Raw genomic sequence first — 19,494 nt, forward strand, 5'->3', positions numbered from 1 at the left:
GCTTACTTACCTGATACCCAGCTTAATAAAACAAATTTTTCATTTTTTTAAACCCCATGCCTTTTTTCATTTTTCATTTTTTAAAAAATGCATTTCCTGATTATGTATAACCGCAAAGCCATTCTTTACAAGGAAGTTATGCCTATTAACCTTTTTGAAAATCTGGTCCAATCCCTTTTATAACGCAATCCAGTTCCCATAGTTTTCTTAAGCCTACAAATGGTCTAGGTAGCCACAGAAGTGATTGTTCCTACCAGTTTCTTTTCATCACTTCTGCAATTGACCAATTGACAACTGATTGATGGTTATCTTTTCACTTCAACAATGAAAGAAATTACCATCACTATAGCTATGTACAGTAAATGCCTCCAGAGTAAATTACATGATTCTAAAATTCTCCTTAGCTCACTTAGTAAAACATCAACACAAAAAAGTTTCTTTTTGCGCCTCCTTTCCTGTACCACAGATTTGGCCTTTTCTGTCAGCTGCAGAAAAAGAACTTGACAGCTTCTTTAAAAAGAGGAGTATAAAGGAACTTGAATAAAGGATGGCACTGGGCCTGTCTCAAGCAAGTGGCCATTCTTTGCACTTGGAAAAAAATTAGGCATGTGAGCACAGATAAGCCCTATAAGAATACTCTAAAGACTATTCCCAGTGACCTTGAGAGTCTATTTCCTTCCTTAACCATTCCTGAACATTAGGGCAACGACATAGATCCTGAACACGGATTTGCCAACTTATTTTGAGTAGGTGTTGTTTCTCGTTGGAAAGAAAACATCCTTAAATTTTTAAACTCCCTTACTGCACTGCAAAGACTCCCCTGCTCTTTCCAAAAGTGCTCAAACAAGTGCCATTATGCACATGTCACCTCCATCCATTATGATATGTTGATGGACAAGAGCTTTAAATTCTACCCTCAAACCTAAACTTACTGCAAATGTATATTTTATTTTCACAGGAAAGCCCTGAATCTTGTCAAGGAAGGGGAATTCAAACATTTTTTTCTTTCTCTGTTCAATTAAAGTCTTTTTATTTTTTATTTTTTGGTGAAGTAAATATGCTGCTATGAAAGATTCAACTGATTTACTCTCTTGCCCTCCCCACCCCCCCACCTTAAGGTCACCTTTTTAAAGTGAAAAACACACACAAATGGACAAGAAACATGATTTTGGACTATTTCCCTTGATGTTTTAGGTCCATAAAATGTGTTACTGAATATCACAAGATAAACTGATCCATAGTTTTATTATCTAGAATGACGTGGCACTGTTTGGAACTTTTCCCACTCTATCAATATTAGGAAGTTACATTGCAATAAAGGAAAGCGGATTCCATTCTTATTCACTGCTGACTCCATTTAGGACTTGGGCTGGTTTTCTGATAATTCTGGCCTCAGTTATTTCACCAGACAGTAAGATTTTTATGAAATGCTGCCTTTATGTCCTTCACAGTGGTAGGCTCTATAATGTATGAGAAATATGAGATGAGATTCTGTCCAGCAGAAATGGATAATTTATTTGGTAAAATAATATATACAGTGGGAAAGAGCTTCCAAATGGAATATAACATACATATTATATATGTGTCTATTATAGCATTATATTATTATCACATCATATTTGGCATATATGGCACTAAATAAACTTTGTTCACTTAAAAAACAATTCATCATCTTCCATGTTACCTTTGCTATATTTGTCAATAATATTATTATTCAAATATCCCCGATGATATTTATAAAATGTCATTTTTATATCTTTACAGTTCTTCTCCAAAGATGTTCCAGCCTAGACCTATGGCATTAATGCCTAGACACCTGAATTAATGAAATTGCTTTGAAGATGATCTAATCTGCTATCTTTACCCACAGCATCACTGCTGGAATAACCTTTCTCCAACTTCCCTTTTACCATGTTCCACGTAGTACCTGGTTTTGGAACCTATATGCCTTTATTGCATGAAGTCCTTGGAACTTCCAAGTCTAGGGAATGTCCTTGCTTAGTTCCCACACCTTTGCAAAATCTAGTTCCAAGGCAGCACCTCTCCAAACTTATTTCCCTTATTTCTCATCAGCTAACTTACCTTTTATTAATAGTATATCTTATTATTACATACACGCCTAGATACATACCAAGCTGTTCCATATTTTATCCTCATCTTCTGTATTCAAGGTCCAAATAAAACCTAGGCCATGTAGGAATCTTTCCCTGCAGTAGTAGCTCATATCTATTTCCCTATTCCCTCATGTCTTTTTCATTTATTATTGTCTTTGACGCACATTTGGCTCAGTTTGAATGTCACCCCCTTTACTAAGATTTTCTTATCAATTTAGATAAAATGAATTTCTTCTCCCACTATACTCCACAATTCTTGGCACACATCTTTATTATAATATGCATTATCTTAGATTGTATTTGCATATCATTTTCCCCAGGTAGAACTTAAGACCCATGAGGAAAGGAACCGTATTGTATGTATATTTTTATGTCTAGCACTTGGCATATAAATGTTCAATAAATGATTACCAATAAAGACACAGTCCTTGCTCCTAAGGAGCTCTCAGTTCAGGGTGAAGTTTATATTAGTTGTGAGAATAAGATGGTAGCTGAATAGCTAAGTAAATAAGAATGGCAGTTGAAAAGATCAGCAGTTCCTTTAAAAAGTAAATTGAATTTGTAAAGTAAGTATTTATTGATTTCTTTTTTTTTTTTTAAAGATTTTATTTATTTATTCATGAGAGACACAGAGAGAGAGAGAGAGAGAGAAGCAGAGGGAGAAACAGGCTCCCAAGGAGCAGGGAGCCCGATGCGGGACCCGATCCCAGGACCCTGGGATCATGACCTGAGCCGAAGGCAGACGCTTAACCATCTGAGCCACCCAGGCGCCCTATTTATTGATTTCTTATTAAAGATTTTATTTATTTATTTGAGAGAGAGACAGCACGAGGGAGAGGAAGAAGCAGACTCCCCACTGAGCAGGGAGCCTGACACGGGCTCCGTCCCAGGACCCTGAGATCATGACCTGAGCCAACTCAGCCACCCAGGCGCCCCTAAAGTGAGTATTTAAATGTTGGTATAATAAAGACCATATCAAAGCCACTTGTTTGGAACGTGAAAACTTCTCAAGAAACATAGGTGCTTGTTTAGACCAATCCACTAATTGTTCCTATTTGTTCCATAAGCTGGCCAAGTTGTAACACAGCCATTTATTGAACATTTGCTGGTTGAAGCAATATAATAAGTACTTTACGTAAATTTAGTTCTCAAGATTACCTTATGAAGTAAGTACTTCTGCCATTTTACAGATAAAAAACTTGGGTTTGGAGAGGTTGCCTGAATCTCCCGAGGCTGCCTGGTCAGGAACGGCAGAGCTGCGACTGAAACCCAGCCCTGCCTGGCTCTATAGTTTACGTTGTTCAGAACTAACTGATGGTGCAAATGGTATTTTTCCTCAGCTAATCACCCTGCGGAGTCTATATGATAAATATGGGGAAAGAAAAGAAAAAAGGAAGAGAGTTTTCTATCTATTTCTTTATCACACAACCAGTCTGGAATATCATTGTTAAAAATTATTCTTTGTGTATTCTGACTTCTCTTTCTTCATACACCCTCTACTGACCCAGATGCCTTCCTCAATCTTTTCAGGTTCTCAGTGCCCTTTTTTTTTTTTTTTTTTTTTTTAAACAGAGAGAGAGAAAGCGCCTATGCGCGTGAGGAGGGCAGGGGCCGAGGGAGAGAGAGAGAGAATCTCAAGAATCTTACTGAGTGCAGAGCCCGAGGAGGGGCTCAATCCCCTGACTTGGAGATCATGACCCCAGCCGAAATCAAGAGTCAAACACCCAAACGACTGAGCCACCCAGGTGCCCCCACCCCGCTATGTCCTAATTTTTAAAAATTTCTCTGTAGACCCTTTACTTAGACATTCAAAGTTCTTTATACTCCTCTCCCAGCCTATTCAAAATAGCTATTACTTTAGGACATGTGGGAGTATAAAATCAACCTAGTTGAAGCGATTCTTGTTAAGATGTGAATAATGGATAGATGTTAAGATTCTTCTTTCATATAAGCACTTTGAAAAAATTGCTCATTAACCTAAGTGAATAGGTAAGGATTACTATTTCAGGCCTTGAAGCTACAAAAGTGAAGCAGACACTTTCCATGGAAACCTCAATGTATAAACAGAGAGATTTTGAAACATGTGATGGTGGTATACGTGTGATGTAGGAGACTGAGTAGACAGTCTAGCCCTGTCTGAGAATCAGTTTCTTTAGTGATTTTTAATTTGGGAGAAACAGTCATGGGCCCTCATATCCTGCCCAGTTACATACAGCCTTATTGCATACTACTTTGTGGAATATATACTTTGGAGGGAACCATTGGGTTGGAAGTTAAAAAACCCTACTCAAAGCTGCTGCTTTTTGCAGGGGAAGGGGGTAGGTTTCCTTCTCTCTACTGCTACGCAGGTAGATCTTTTTTTTTTTTTTAAGATTTTATTTATTTACTTGAGAGAGAGAGAGAGAGAGAAGCAGACACCTTGCTGAGCAGGGAGCCCCACACAGGGCTGGATCCCAAGACCCTGGGATCACGACCAGAGTCGAAGGCAGATGCCTAACCGACTGAGCCACCCAGGCGTCCCACGCGGGTAGATCTTAACCATGATTTCATGTTGGAATTAACTGGGAAGCCCACCATCAGATATTCTGATTTAATAGATACGTAGTGGCTCCCAAGTAGCAGTAATTAAAAAAAAAAAGCTATCTTAGTGATTCTGATGTGCCACTAAGTTTAAGAACCATTGTTCTAAGCCAGTGGTTCTCAAAGTATTGCTCTGAACCAGCAGCATGGGCATCATTTGGAAACTTATTAGAAATACAAATTCTTGATCCCACCCCAGACTTACCAAATCAGAAAACTCTGGAGGTGGAGTCAAGGAACTGGTGTTTTGCTGTCAGAATGGCTAAAATCAACAACAAAAGAAACAACAGGTGCTGGCGAGGATGTCGAGAAAAAGAACACTCATGCACTGTTGGTGCGAATGCAAACTGGTGCGGCCACTGTGGAAAACAGTATGGAGGTTCCTCAAAAAGTGAAAAATGGAACTACCCTACAATCCAGTAATCACACTGGGAATACAAAGAATACAAAAACTCTAATCTACAGGGATACACGCTTACCTATGTTTATAGCAGCATTATTTACAATAGCCAAGACATGGAAGCAGCCCAAGTGTCCATAAATTGATGAATGGGTAAAGATGTGGTGTGTACACACACACACACCCTGGAATATTATTCATCCATAAAAAAGAATAAAATCTTGCCATTTGCAATGACATGGATGGAGCTAGAGAGTATAGTGCTAAGCGAAACAAGGCAGTTAGAGAAAGACAAATACCATATGATTTCACTCATGTGTGGAATTTAAGAAACAAAACACACAAGCAAAGGAAAAAAAAAGAGAGAGAGAGAGAGAAATCAAGAAACAGATTCTTTTTTTTTTTTTAAAGATTTTATTTATTTATTTGACACAGAGAGACACAGCGAGAGAGGGAACATGAGCAGGGGGAGTGGGAGAGAGAGAAGCAGGCTTCCTGCCAAGCAGGGAGCTCAACGTGGGGCTCGGTCCCAGGACCCTGGGATCATGACCTGAGCCGAAGGCAGACGCTTAACGACTGAGCCACCCAGGCGCCCCAAGAAACAGATTCTTAATTATAGAGAACAAACTGATGGTCACCAGAGGGAAGGTGGCGGGGATGGGTTGAATTGATGGTGGGGATTAAGGAGCGCACTTGTCGTGATGAGCACCAGTGATGTATGGAAGTGTTGAATCACTATGTTATACACCCAAAACTAACATAACATTGTATGTTAATTAACTGGAATGAAAATAAAACCTTAAGAAAAGAAACCAGTGTTTTAACAAGCTCTCCAAGTGAATGCTGGTACATGCTAAAGTTTGAGAATCTCTCTTCTAAGCTGTTGGAGATCTTCAGACCTTAGCGTAATGACTCCAGGGCAGCAGCCTCATAGCTCTGTGTGGCTCCCGGGGCCAGTAGTGGCCACTTGTGAATGAGGGGTTGTTTCAATTCACGGATGGCTTGAAAGGGATGGGAGTACAGAGATAATCATCCTGACAGGACAGGAAGATACAGACTTGAGAGACATTATAATAGAGATGGCAGGTTAAACTGGCAGAGTAGATAAATGGTCTGAAAGTGGGGAGCATGTACAGTGAGAACATAACCGCAAGGGCAGCGACTCAGGAAACAGCCACCGTATGAGTCAGGAGGAGGAAGAAACACCAGCAAAGCAGAGACATGACCTGCAGAGAGACAGGAAGAGGGCCTGGACAAAACAGTGGCATGGAAACATGAAGATAGGCTGATCAATCAGCAATTTCAAATGAGGCCTCAGGCTGATTGAGTTGATCACAGAAAAGGACGGAGGAGTTGGCTATTAGAAAATCACTGGCAGTCTTTGGTGGAGGAGTTTAGCACTGGGGTGGAGGAAAAGACAGACTGCAGAGATGAAGACGAGAATGGGAGGAGAGGTATGAGATGGAGGGGTATAAACAATATCATTCAAGACTGGGGGTGGGAAAGAAGGAAGAGGGCCAGTGACTGGGAGCCACAGGCACCAGGAAGCCCGTGTGAGGGCAGGAGAAGTAGACATATTTTAAGAACTGAAGGAAGAAGCCCTCAGAAGACCATATTTGTTCAAGAAGTGAGGAAGAGGAGCTAGCCTGAGAATAAAGTCAGGAATAGAAAGAAGGAAAAGGGCTGCCTGAGGAGTGGAAAAAGGAAAGATGGAAGGATTCATGTGGGAGAATGGTTTGTGAGGGGGAAGATAACGGAGTCTGAAATAGGTCATGCCTGATAGCATCAAACTTCTTTGTGAAGTAGGAGTAAAATCATTGACTGAGGCTGAATTTTTTTTTTCTTCTTTTTTTGGATAAGGAATGACAGCAGATACAGGTGAACAGGGATTTAGAAGAGGAGAACCTGGAATGAGAAAACAATGCATTTCTCTATGGCCTCGCACTGCTACCTCTTCTTACTTCCAAGCTTCTATTTTGTACACCTCTGTAACGTTAACTCTTTCCGACTTCACTTAGTTTTCCTGATGTCATCCCTGGCTCTTCTTCTATGTGCTCTATAACACGTCATGGGCCCAGAATTTGCCCGTAGCCCTCTTCTCTCTTCAATTTCCACTTTCTCCTTGGCCATCACTCCCATGGCCTTATTAATCTGGGTATCAAATTCACAACCAGCCCTTTCTCTTGAGTTCTAGGTCTGTATTTAACTGTTCACTGGACATTTAGTACCTTAGCTTCGCTGTGTTTAAAATCAAATTCTTTATCTGCTTCACTGTGCACCAACATAAACATGTTCCTCTGTCTTCAGCATGCTATCTTCACCGGCTTCACCATTACTTATTGTGGTCTCCAAAGAGAGAAGCTATTGTTGATCTCTTCTTACTCATCAATTCTGATAACTCATAATCATCTAATTTTTATTAATTTTACTTCTCAAATATTGCATCTTTTCTAATTCGTACTCTGAAGTTTAAACCTCCATTGTCTCTCACAACCTCCTAGCAGATCTCTTGGGTTCTAATACATCCACTCTTTAACCCATCCTCCATTTCATAGCCAGAAATTAATTTTAAATGCAGATCTGCCTATGTCTCTCACCTTCAAGGACAATCTACTTCCTATAGTTGGGGTTTTGAACCTATATATGGTTTTCATACCGTGTTCTGAAACCCAGGGTTCCCTACAGAGGCTTCAAGGACTCCAAAATCAAATTATAAATACAATAAAGAAAATGCATTTATATCATCAACTAAAGTCTATTCCTGCATCATACATGATAGAGATGCACACGCCAGTGGAGAAAAGTGTACGAACAGACTGTTAGAGAAATACTGTTGATTCCATTGTCTTACAATACATCCAGAGAAAAACTAAAAAAATATGCATCCATTACGCTTGAAGAATAGTGTGAAGGCTCCCTTCAAGACAACTTTCCACAACGAATGGGCCAAAGAATAAATATTGCCAGTTCCTCCATTTTGTATGTCTTTGCATACAACAGGACAGATGTATTATAAATAAAACACATAACACATACACAACAGGAGAAAGTGCTGAGATCAGCTTTGACACATCAAATCAGGTGGGAAGACTGTGGAAAGATGTATTTGTACTGTACGCATAAAAGCAATAGTTGGAAAAATAGCAGGCATGGTGACTTTTTTTATAAAAGCCATTACTGAAAACATGTTTGAGGAATCATCTAATTTTCATAGACAAGCATTAGTCCTTCAGAAAATGCTGTTTTCTTTTCAAAACAGTTTTAGTTTATTAGTAAGGCATAGTCTTTAAATAAAACACTTTATGTCCAGCATTACTTTTCATGAATTTTTAAAAACATTTATTAGCTGTCTACTAGGTGTACTGGATGATGTAGTCTGGGTTTCATAATTCACTTAAGAAAAAAAGATTTATTTATTTGAGAGAGAGCATGCATGCGCACAGAGAGAGCATGTGGAGGGGAGGGGTAGAGGGAGAGAATCGTCAAGCAGACTCCCTGCTGAGTGGAGCCCCACATAGGGCTCTCAATCTCAGGATCCATGAGATAATGACCTGAGCCAAAACCAAGAGTCAGATGCTTGACAACTGAGCCACCCAGGCTCCCCGTAATTCACTTTTTTATAACTGAAATTTTCTGGCCCTCACCTAACTGAGTATTGATACAACTATTCCAAATGAACAATAATCCACACTTAGCTAAATCTTTTCCACTGTACAATAATTGTGCCAGTTTTCATATATTTCTGATAATTTCTCATAAGCTGAAAAAGCCCAATTCAGAAATGTTTACAATGACAGATGAAGTACTAGTGAAGAAACAGAAACAAGACTTAATGTTTACAAAACAAAATAAACAGGAATCTTTAAAAAGTTAAATATTTGGCCCTATAATGGCTTATCAGTCTTGATACCTTTTTCAAAATCTCCCCTCCCTCACCTCATCTTCTAGTCTTTCTTTTACGTTAAGAAGCTCTATACTTGTACTTGCTTAAGATCATACCTGTGTGACCACGCTAAGGTTGTACATGTGTGTTTTCCAAGAAAAGTGATTAAAAGTCTGAGTTCTCAGATTAGACCTAGGTTTGAATAACAGCTCTGCCACTTACTAACTTTATAACTCCAAGATTAAAATCTTGATGAGTTTCCTCTTGGAGAGAAAAGAGAATAATAGTAGTAGTTGCCTCTTTCAGTTTTTTGGTGGAAATGAGCTAATGGATCCGAAACACAGCTTGGCATAAAATAAACTCTGAATTTCAATTAGTTATGGTTGTTGCTGTTGTTTTGTTGTTGTTCCTTACCTACTTCTGTTCAGGAGCCAGCTCAGATAACTGCCTCTCTCCTTGAAGTGGCCATAGCAGGGATGAATTTGGATTCAACCTTGAAGGGGAGACATAATCCAGATCATATTACAGCACATGTACCACCAAGGGAGAGCGAGCAGATGGAGAAGAGAGCAGGTCCTGCCTCTCAGAATGGCTTTTAGGCAGGTTACTTAATCCCTTTTAATCTGATTTCATCATCTATAAAATGAAGTTAATAATAACAAATTTCAGTCTGGTTATTTTTGGGAAAAAAATAAGGTAGTCTCTGAGAAAGCAACTAACCCAATGCTTGGTACTTAGTAGGTAGGAGCACTCTCCAAATGTCTGCCAGGCCATCTGCTTCTCTTTCTTTCCCCTTCCTTACTCTGCTTGAACCCTAGCTGAGGCCCCTTCCCTAGGCTGCACTTGCATTTCATCTCTATACAAAGCTGCCAGGGACCTGATGTAACTGAATGGCTTTCCCTTCATCAGGGTGAACACCTCCACTAAAAACAAACTCTGTATCAGGGTGCCTGGGTGGCTCAGTCGGTTAAGCATCTGCCTTCGGCTCAAGTCATGATCCCAGGGTCCTGGGATGGAGCTGGGCTCTCCGCTCAGTGGGGAGTCTGCTTCTCCCTCTCCCTCTGCCTCTTCTCCCCACTAGGGCTCTCTCTCTCACTCTCTCTCTCAAATAAAAAAACAAACAAAAAAAACCAAACTCTGTATCTTGGTAGAATGGAAAAAAAAAAACCACTTGTGACATCATCATCATCGTTATTTTTTGAAGCATTCATTTAAAAGGTCCTGTTAGACTCCCTGAAAAGTCATTTTCTTTTTACTCACCTTACTGTTTTCATTATTTTCCCCCTCAAGCAAGTGTATTAGACAATTAAAGCAAGTTGGATTCAAGCGTTTTCAATGTTTTGATTAAGATTTTATGTTCAGTAGTAAGTGGTATGCAATTTTGGAAGTATGATGCCAATTTTAATTAATTTTTATAGGTTTGCTAATTAAAACAATTAAGAGGTGGGGCTTTCCCACTGGAAAAATAATTGGAGAATCTCTTGAACATTATCCTTGAGGTTCCACACAAGCTACAAAATGGTGTAAATTTGTTTTAAAAATAGCCAGAAACCCGAAAGAAGTAATTATAACATCAAACCAAAGTTGTGTCTACATTTATCTTTTTTAAAAATAGGAGATAAAATTTTCCTTGAGCTGCTAGAGGCTGCTTTTGCCCGCCTCTGTGTTCATAGTAGTAGTAATAACAAGGAATAAAACCAAACTATTTTTTCAGTAATAGCACGATATGTAAACTTTAAACTTTGGCGATAAATATCAATCAGACAACGTACTGAGAGATGACAAAATGAAGGAAGAAAGACTGAGAAAGCCCTACGGGGTGGTAGGAGAAGAATCTAATGGGAATTAATCACTCTACTGCCAACGGGATGTAGTCCTTGAAATAAATGGGTTCCCAACTTTTTTGAAGTCACGGACCTTTAGAGTCCAAACATATTTCCTGAAAACTTAACACAGGATATGATCTTTGGTAGTAGGAGAATATGGATAGGAGTGAACACAAAAAGAAAAAGGAACAAGATACAGGAACACTCAAGCAGTTTAACAAGTTGATTAAATGCCAGAAATCTGGGGTGACACCTCACCGCGTAGGTGTTAGTCTTTGCTCCACTTCTAAAATAGGGATAATAGAACCTATTCCAAAGGATTGTTGCAAGGATTAAATGAGTTAATATATGTATAACACTTAGAACAATACTCTATCCAAAATTAAGGTTAGCTATTTTTATAATTATCCTCACTCACATTTAAAATGTGAAAAAATTAGTAACTTCCCCGAGATATTACAAAGCAATCTCCACTGTTGTAGTTTACCCAAATGATGTTATACAGCCTTGCAGAGGCCCAGAGTTTGGGGGAACAATGATTTAAAACCTCAGTATAGGGACGCCTGGGTGGCTCAGTCGGTTAAGTGTCTGCCTTTGGCTCAGGTCATGATCCCAGGGTCCTGGGATCGAGTCCCGCATCGGGCTCCCTGCTCCACAGGGAGCCTGCTTCTCCCTCTGCCTCTGCATCTCTCTCTCTGTCTCTAATGAATGGATAAATAAAATCTTTAAAAAATAAATAAATAAAACCTCAGTATATTTATCAGGAGTCTTAAAAATGGTGATACTCTTTGATTTCATAATTTCACCGTAAGGAGTCTAGCTTAAGGAAATGATAAAAATGCAAACAATTATAAATAAATATATTCACTCTGGCATTATTTATAAATAAGAAATTTTGAAAACCTAAATGTCAGAAAGTAGGAGAAGAAATAAGGAATTATTTAAGTAGATGATGGTATATTTATAAGATGAAATGTATGCAAGTATTAAAAATGGCTATCTTGGGGTGCTTGGGTGGTTCAGTCGGTTAAGTGCCTGCCTTCAGCTGAGGTCATAGTCTCAGGGTCTTGGGATGGAACCCCACATCGGACTCCCTTGCTCAGCAGTGAGTCTGCTTCTCCCTCTCTCCCTGACCCTCCCCCTGCTTCTCTCTCTGTCTCTCTCTTAAACAAATAAAATCTTTTTAAAAAATGGCTATCTTTCATAATGAATGATAATTACATGTGAGCAAATGAACTCAGCAAAATATATAACTGTATTTATAGTATGATCTTGACTCCTTAAAAATATTTTGAGAACATACCTTTGAAAATGTGCTAATCAGTTAACATTATTTCAGAAGGTTAGAACAGGGTCAGCAAACTTGTTCTGTAAAAGGCTAAATAGTAACCATATTAAGTTTTGCAGGCCATTTAGTTTCTGTTAACAACTACTCAACTCTACTCTTGTGGTGTGGAGAACAACCAGAGATAACAGTAAACACATGGGTGTGGCTGTGTTCCAATAAAACTTGATTTACAAAACACAGGTGGTTGGCCGCCTGGCCATAATTTGCTCACCTCTGGGTTTGATTTACAGATTTTATTTATTTTCTTTTTAAGTATTTTTCTGTGTTTTCTAAATTTTCCACAGTGAGAAAAGCATAAATTACTTTTATAGTCTAAAAATTAAAACAGTAAGTTCTACAAAAATAAAACACCCTTTCTTATATAAAAAATAAGAGACACCATAGTTAGGAAGTGGTTATAATCATCTTCTCTAATTTAAAAATGTGCATTAGGTCATGTCAAAAATGACATGCTCAGAAATAAAAGCCTCCAGTAATTGCATATCACATTTAGAATTAAGTACAAATTATTTTACCTAGGCTGCAGAGCCTAAAGAGCTCACCTCTGGCTACATCTCAGAATTCATTTCCTACCATTCTCTCCCTTGATCACTTGCTCTGGACACGCTTGCGTTGGCACTGAGCAGTGGAATTGAGCATTTAAGGCAGACTTGCATAAACCATCAGCTTCCCTAACTTCTTATAAAAAGGTTCTGCCTACAAATTCAAGGGTCCTGGAAACATCTTAAAACAATTATTCAATCCTCTAAATTCCTTTTAAAAAATCTAGGTATTTGTATAGGTACATAAAATACTCTAGTATTTGATTGTTTTCTGTATGTTCCATCCAGATATCTCTATTTATTTATTTTACTAAAATTTTTGAGTATAGTTGATATACAATGTAACATTTGTTTCAGGTGTATAACACAGGAGTAAATGCTCAGGACACGTGTAGCCATTCTGTCACCATATGACACTATTACAATATCATTGACTATATTCCCTGTGCTGTGCCTATTATTCCCATGACTTCTTCATTCCATAACTGGAAGTCTGTATCTCCCACTCCTCTTCATTCATTTTGCCCATCCCCCACTTGCCTCCCCCGCCCCCCTGACAACCATTAGTTTATTCTCTGTATTTATATGTTTGATTCAGCTTTTTGTTTACTTTTTATATTCCACATGAGTGAAATCATATGGTATTTTCCTTTCCCAGTCTGACTTATTTATCATAATACCTTCTAGGTCCATCCATGCTGTTGCAAATGGCAAGATTTCATTCTTTTTCGTGGTTGTATAATATTCCATCACCAGATAGCTGATTAGAGCAACAGACAGACAAGTTCAAGAAACCAACAAAAACACCAAATAACCTCACATCTTATTTTTGGATTGGGAAAAACTAAAAATTTTTTTTCTAAGATTCATTTATCTGAGGTGGGGGAGGGGCAGACAAGACAGAAAGGGAAAGAGAATCTCCAACATACACCCCGCTGAGCACAGAGCCTGACGCGGGGCTGGATCCCATGATCCTGAGCCCAAACCAAGAGTTGGATACTTAACTGACTGAGCTACCGAGGCACCCCCGGAAAAAGCTAAAATTTTATAAACAGCAATAAATAATTTATTTTCCTTTCCTCCTCCCTTTTGCATATCCTATTCCACATTATCTACTCTTGATATTGGGTACATTGACACACAATGCATTTATCAATATATTTACCAAACATTTTTATTTTTGCCAAGCAGGTTAAAAAAGGGATGTTTGGTTTTAATTTGTGTTTCTTTTGTTATGAAAGAGTTTAAGCACATTTTTATGTTTTAAAAGCCATTTGTGTTTCCCAGTCTATGACCTGTATTCATGACCTTTGTTTCTCTATTATCTTTTAGTTGTTTTTTTTTTTAGTGTGTTGAGGGACTTTTAATACATAATGGAAATTAGCTTTTGTCCATCATATGTGCTGCAAATAACTTTTCTATTTTGTGTTTTGATTCTATTTATTTATTATTTACTTACTTGCTATGCAGAAATTTTAAAAAATTTAATGGTAAAATTGATGTCTTTTTGGAGTCTTCTGAAATTTATGCCATGCTTTAAAAAACCATCCCTACTCTAATACTGTAAAACAAAATTACTTTTTTCCATTAGATCTTTGCTCCATCTGGGATTTATTTTAGAGTAAGGAGCAATAGAGAGAAAAGTGTCTACATATTCCTCTGCTAATGTCATCAGGCAAGACTCTCTGTTTGCAGAATGACACAACCCAGTTTCTTTAAGCCATCTGGTATTTACCACTCAAAATATTGTGAAACCACCCAACAAGATAACTCCTATATCAAACAATGTTAACATGTGGCAACACATTTTTAATCAGTCACTTAGATCAGTATTTCTTGAACTTCAGTCATGTGAATACCATCTCTATAATTTTTGACATTTCTTTATTAGCTCCTATAATATTATTTTCTTAATACTTTACTTTCAGTTGCCTCTTTTTATGTAAGCAGTTTTATTTAAAAAAGGAAACTGTACATCATAATTTAATATTCTAATTAATATAATTTAATAATTTAATATAATTTAAATTATTTATATTAAAATTATTTATATTAAAAATTTAATATAATTTAATATTCTAATTTAGAATTCTAAATTCTAATTTATTCTGAAAGCATGCTAAAATAAATAGATAATTATTAAAGTAAATTTTCACCTATATATCACCAATATCTCATTTATCACTTTGGAAAACAGTGATCTAGTTAGAGCCAAATATATAGAAATATGGAGCTCTCCAAAAGAAACTATTAGGATGACTGACAGAAATTTTGAATCTTCATATTTGAAATGTTGGTGCTACTCCTTTTTTTTTCTGTGTTTGTTACTTCATCGAGTCTACGGAAAATTTTATTTACTTACTTCTGTTACATTATTTGGTGTATTAATACATGACAACAAAATCTAAATTTTAACTGGTCTGATAAACACCTCTTCCCCCCACCGCCCCACATACATATACACACACACACTTTTTCTCTAAAACAAAAATAAATAGAAAAGCTCATTCTGCCTCTATGGATGAAACATTCTCTAAAACTCTAAAGAAACACATTTCACTGTTCCAGATGAGTTTTAAAACACCTGCCACTATACCAAAAAAAGGGAAATAGCATGGTCCAAGAAGAGCTGTCAAGAGTACTCCATTTTGCCTAGTCTTTGAAAATGGATAGCTTCAATATTAATTCCAGGTAGTACAGTTCTTTGGAGAATAATAATAACCCTACTTAGGTTCAACTGGATCCCTAAACATATAGAGTAAAATGGTGAAGACAGATTCTTTTGACCATATATTTACATTGTGTATTACTCTTCCTATCTGGAAGTAGATGATGATTTTACAACCTTATATTTAGACAACAGCATTTGAGTAATTATGAGAAAATCTGAGCCAAAGTACTATACAGACTCTTGGACAATAAGGGTACTGAAGAAGAAATACAGAAGAGGATGTTCGTTTCCATTCAAACCATATGTGCAGCCACTAAGTGAAAAGGGAACATGACTGGGTTGGTCTATGACATGTAAAGTTAAAGAAAAAAAGTCTTTGTTTATGTGGCAACTAATGATGTAAAAAAAAATCCCTTAGATACCTAATAGTACGTATTCAGGACATAATGCTATTTCCTGTTACTGCCTCGTCAGTAATGAAAAAGATAGCTAGTATTTAGCAAGCGCTCTGCTTACTATGTACCAGGTGTTTTAGAAATACCATCCTGATGAATCCTCGCAATATTATTTCCCCCCTATTAGAGACAAGAAAGTGGAGTCTTTGAGGAATCTTGCCCAAGTCACGCAGTTAGAAAGCAGGAGAGCTGCAACTAAAACTCAGGCCCTTAAAAGCTTAAACTTTTCCTGGGAAACCACGCCCCTCCCCCAATCAGGGCAGCTCTTTCCACCTCCTGAGACTAACCCGTCTTCTTCTACGTCTTGGAGGGTAAACCACAGCAGAATAAAGCACCTGGCTCCTCTCATGCAGCCTCTCTCCTGGCTATCTGGAGAAGAGCAGTTCAAGGAGTAGGGTCTGGCTTTCATTAAAGAAGGATGATGATGACAAATGGAGTAATGGTTCAAAAAACTGCAGGAGTCACATAAAACCAATATCTCAAAACAAAAAGTTTTAGACTTTTGCAGTAAATAGTCTGCCATTCAGGCCATAAGTATTTATTCAGGGTTCGTGGGGGTGCAGATCTCTATATTAGCTTCCCACAACCCCCCAATTTGGTTCAAATAACTTGTGCAGTTTGAGCTGAAAAGAAACAAACAACATTTGTAGGACTCCATTTCATAAATCCTCCTGCAGGGCATTGACTGACAGCTCACTACATTTCTTATAGCGCATTTCACATCCCTGGGGTGTGCAAAACATTTGCACTAATGTAAAATATGAGAATATCAAATGAAATGTTTATGGAGATTTTTCTACAGCTGCTCCCTAGGAATACTTTCTCTGTAGAAATGTTGCCAGGATTCCCAAAAATTAAACAGAAATATCCTTTTCATTAGAGTCAGCAGTGAGAAAATTCCATCAGCATTTCTCATAGGGTCATGATGTCATATTCTAAAGGAGATTCTCAGATAATTTTAGGAAATATGTTATCAGGTACTATTACAGAGTAGCCGGTCAAAATGAGTTGTTCAAAATAAACGAAGTATTGTTTGGTATACTGAGAACAGCCTTAAGTCATAGGTAGACCTACATTCTAGACTCTGATCTACCACTTCTTAGCTAATTGTATCACATAAAGAAGTCTCTGAAAAACTGTGTCCTCATTTGTAAAATAGGGATAATATCGATCTCAGGGGAAAGTTATAGGGATTAAGTGAAATAATGACCACACATAAAGCACATAGCAAACTCTCTGGCACTTAGAAGGTATTTAACAAATGTTAGTTCCTTTCCCCTTTTGCACCCCCAAATAGCTCCACTATACTGACTATTTACCTAGTTACCTGATTTCTAATTAACAAACAAAGGCTATAAGGGAAAATACAGTTTTAAAGAGATCAAGACCAAGGTGTCCAGATATTTCTTATGGCAAAGCACTTTGCACCATGGGTACATTTGATAGAGGGTCAAAGTTTCTTTGTAGAACACATTAGGATGTCCTGCAATCTAGTTTGCAGAAAAATCAAAGACACTTAGTAGTGCCTCCATTTTATGATTTTTATGAGCATGGTCACCAAAGTGACCTTTGGATTTATACAAATTCTCATTTCATTATGTTTGTAATATTTTTATATTCATACAGGTACCTCAAATATTTTGTGAGTTTATTTTTTAAAAGCTACTGTAAGATAAGGTATGATGTATAACAATCATGGAGTAATAATAATGGAACAATATAATAATATGTTAGCTAAAGAGAAGAACTTAGCACATGCCAAATATCTGATGTGCGCATTTTAATGATTTTACCTCATTTAATCAATCCAACAACTCAAAGAGAAGGATATTATTATTATCCTATTTCACAGATGAGGAAATGGAGGCCCAGAGTGGTTAAGTGATGTGCCCGAGATCTAGAGTCACTAAGTAGAGTACGAGACACCAGGGAGAGGGAAAGGAGGATAAAGCATCTGTTGCTCTTTATACAATTTTAGCCTTTCTAAATTAAAAAATAAAATCTGAAGCTATTCAGTGCTTTTGTTGGTTCCTCGAACTTGCTCGGGCTGTTGCCCTGTCAAGAATCTTCCATCTGTAATAGTCTGGATTTGTTTTCTTTGCCATAGGCTGTACTTTTCTAATAATAAATATCTGGATGAGAACTATAGAAAACCAAATCAAATGCTGTGATTGTTTTTGTGCACAGTATAGATACTTAAATTTTTAAGGAATTATTCCAAGGGCAGAATAATTTTTGAAAAGTTACTTCCAAGACCTTTGGATTTGTAGGCAGAGAAAGAGCTAGTGGTACCACTGTCTGTTAGGTCGTATGTGGCTGTAGGGTTGTGGGCTAGAAAGGTGAATAAGACATACCCCTGCCTGCGATGAATGAGGTATTGGCAGTATCTACTATTTGATTTCCTGAAATAGTCTGCTGGATAATATGGTTCTATCTGTACTATTTGGAAAATGACCCACTCATAGTTTCCAAGTATTCCTTAACAGCAACTGTCAGTCAGTGTCAAATCTGGCTTGAACACACTATAATTTCAATTAAGTGGCATACCATTTAAATATGCACATAAATAAATTGCATAGAAAAATTATGGAAGGAGAGCTGAATGATCTAACAATAATGCATGTCAAACTTACAGTAAACACATATCATGACAAATTTCCCTGACATTCTTCTCTCTAGTGAAAATATATACAGTAATATTTCTATTAAGGATGCTTTTAACAATAAACTTTGATGTCAGAAGCCTGGTTGTAAGAAGGAGAAGGAGAAATAGAGATAATTTGGGGGGGATTCTTGTCTCCACATGCTTTAACAGGGCACTAGACTCAAGTGTTAGGTGTACATCACTGTGGATTGTGGTCTTCAGGGCTACATGGGAGATTCTGTCCACTCTTAAAAAGCCAAAGGGCAGGGAGCATTTTTGCCAGTCTCGGGCCACTCAAATCTAGAGACTAAGATCTGCCTTTCAGTGAGGCGTCTGTCCTAGTTTGCCTTGGACAAGTTTGTATATGAGATGGTGTCCTTTTCCTTTTCTGCAGTGGTTTCCATGAACCCAGAACTGAGGACACGAGATCTGGTCCAATCTCCCTCCCAGTTAAGTTTCCCCAAGTCCAAGCCAAGTGTGTGACTGTGGACATGTGACAATCTCTTCATGCCTCAGTTTCCTGATCTATAAATTTGGGATGATAATAGAACATACCTTACAAGGTGGTTGCGAGGATTAGTGTTACCTGCCCTTAGTTGACCGTATGGTGGAACCGACCTGGATTCAAATATTGTTTCTGCTACATACTACCCCCGTGACCTTGGGCAAAACATCAACCCTCTGAGCCATAGTTTCTGTATATGGAAAGTTTCTGTAAATGGGAAGTTCACCTACCTTCCAGGTTGGATGTGAGGATAAAAAATAATGTATGAAAATTATCTAGACCATGAGAAGTATTTATAAGTGGTAGTTATTTTAAATGAAGCCCTCGTTTGTGTGTCTACTCTGTTTGAGGCCCTGTGATAGCTAATTTAGGGAGCAGTGGATTCACAGTGTGGCTAGTGAATATCTTCAATTACGAAGAAGGAAGTTATTATATCACTATTTAGCCATTGTTTTCTCATATTATTATCTTGTGGTACCAACAGCTGTCACAAATATATAATACCCCTAAACTGGTTTGAGGATAA

The 19,494-nt window shown here is 37.7% G+C and overlaps 1 protein-coding gene and 1 long non-coding RNA gene across 7 annotated transcripts in view; one reads left to right on the plus strand and one right to left on the minus strand.

Annotated features, from left to right (window-relative positions):
* LOC144381347 (uncharacterized) overlaps positions 1-19,494 on the minus strand; it is a 785,460-nt gene that overhangs the window by 208,117 nt on the left and 557,849 nt on the right. The window lies entirely within an intron of this gene.
* LOC118537669 (uncharacterized) overlaps positions 1-19,494 on the plus strand; it is a 185,873-nt gene that overhangs the window by 79,760 nt on the left and 86,619 nt on the right. Inside the window, exon 4 of one of the 5 annotated variants that reach the window (XR_004918235.2) lies at positions 2,931-3,039. The exons of the other annotated variants lie outside the window; for them this stretch is intronic. This is a non-coding gene — a long non-coding RNA (uncharacterized LOC118537669). Of the gene's footprint in view, positions 1-2,930; positions 3,040-19,494 lie in introns of those variants that run through there. 5 annotated transcript variants of the gene reach the window in all.

Source organism: Halichoerus grypus, chromosome 1 (genome assembly GCF_964656455.1).
Source record: "Halichoerus grypus chromosome 1, mHalGry1.hap1.1, whole genome shotgun sequence".
In the NCBI taxonomy this organism is placed as follows: domain Eukaryota; kingdom Metazoa; phylum Chordata; class Mammalia; order Carnivora; family Phocidae; genus Halichoerus; species Halichoerus grypus.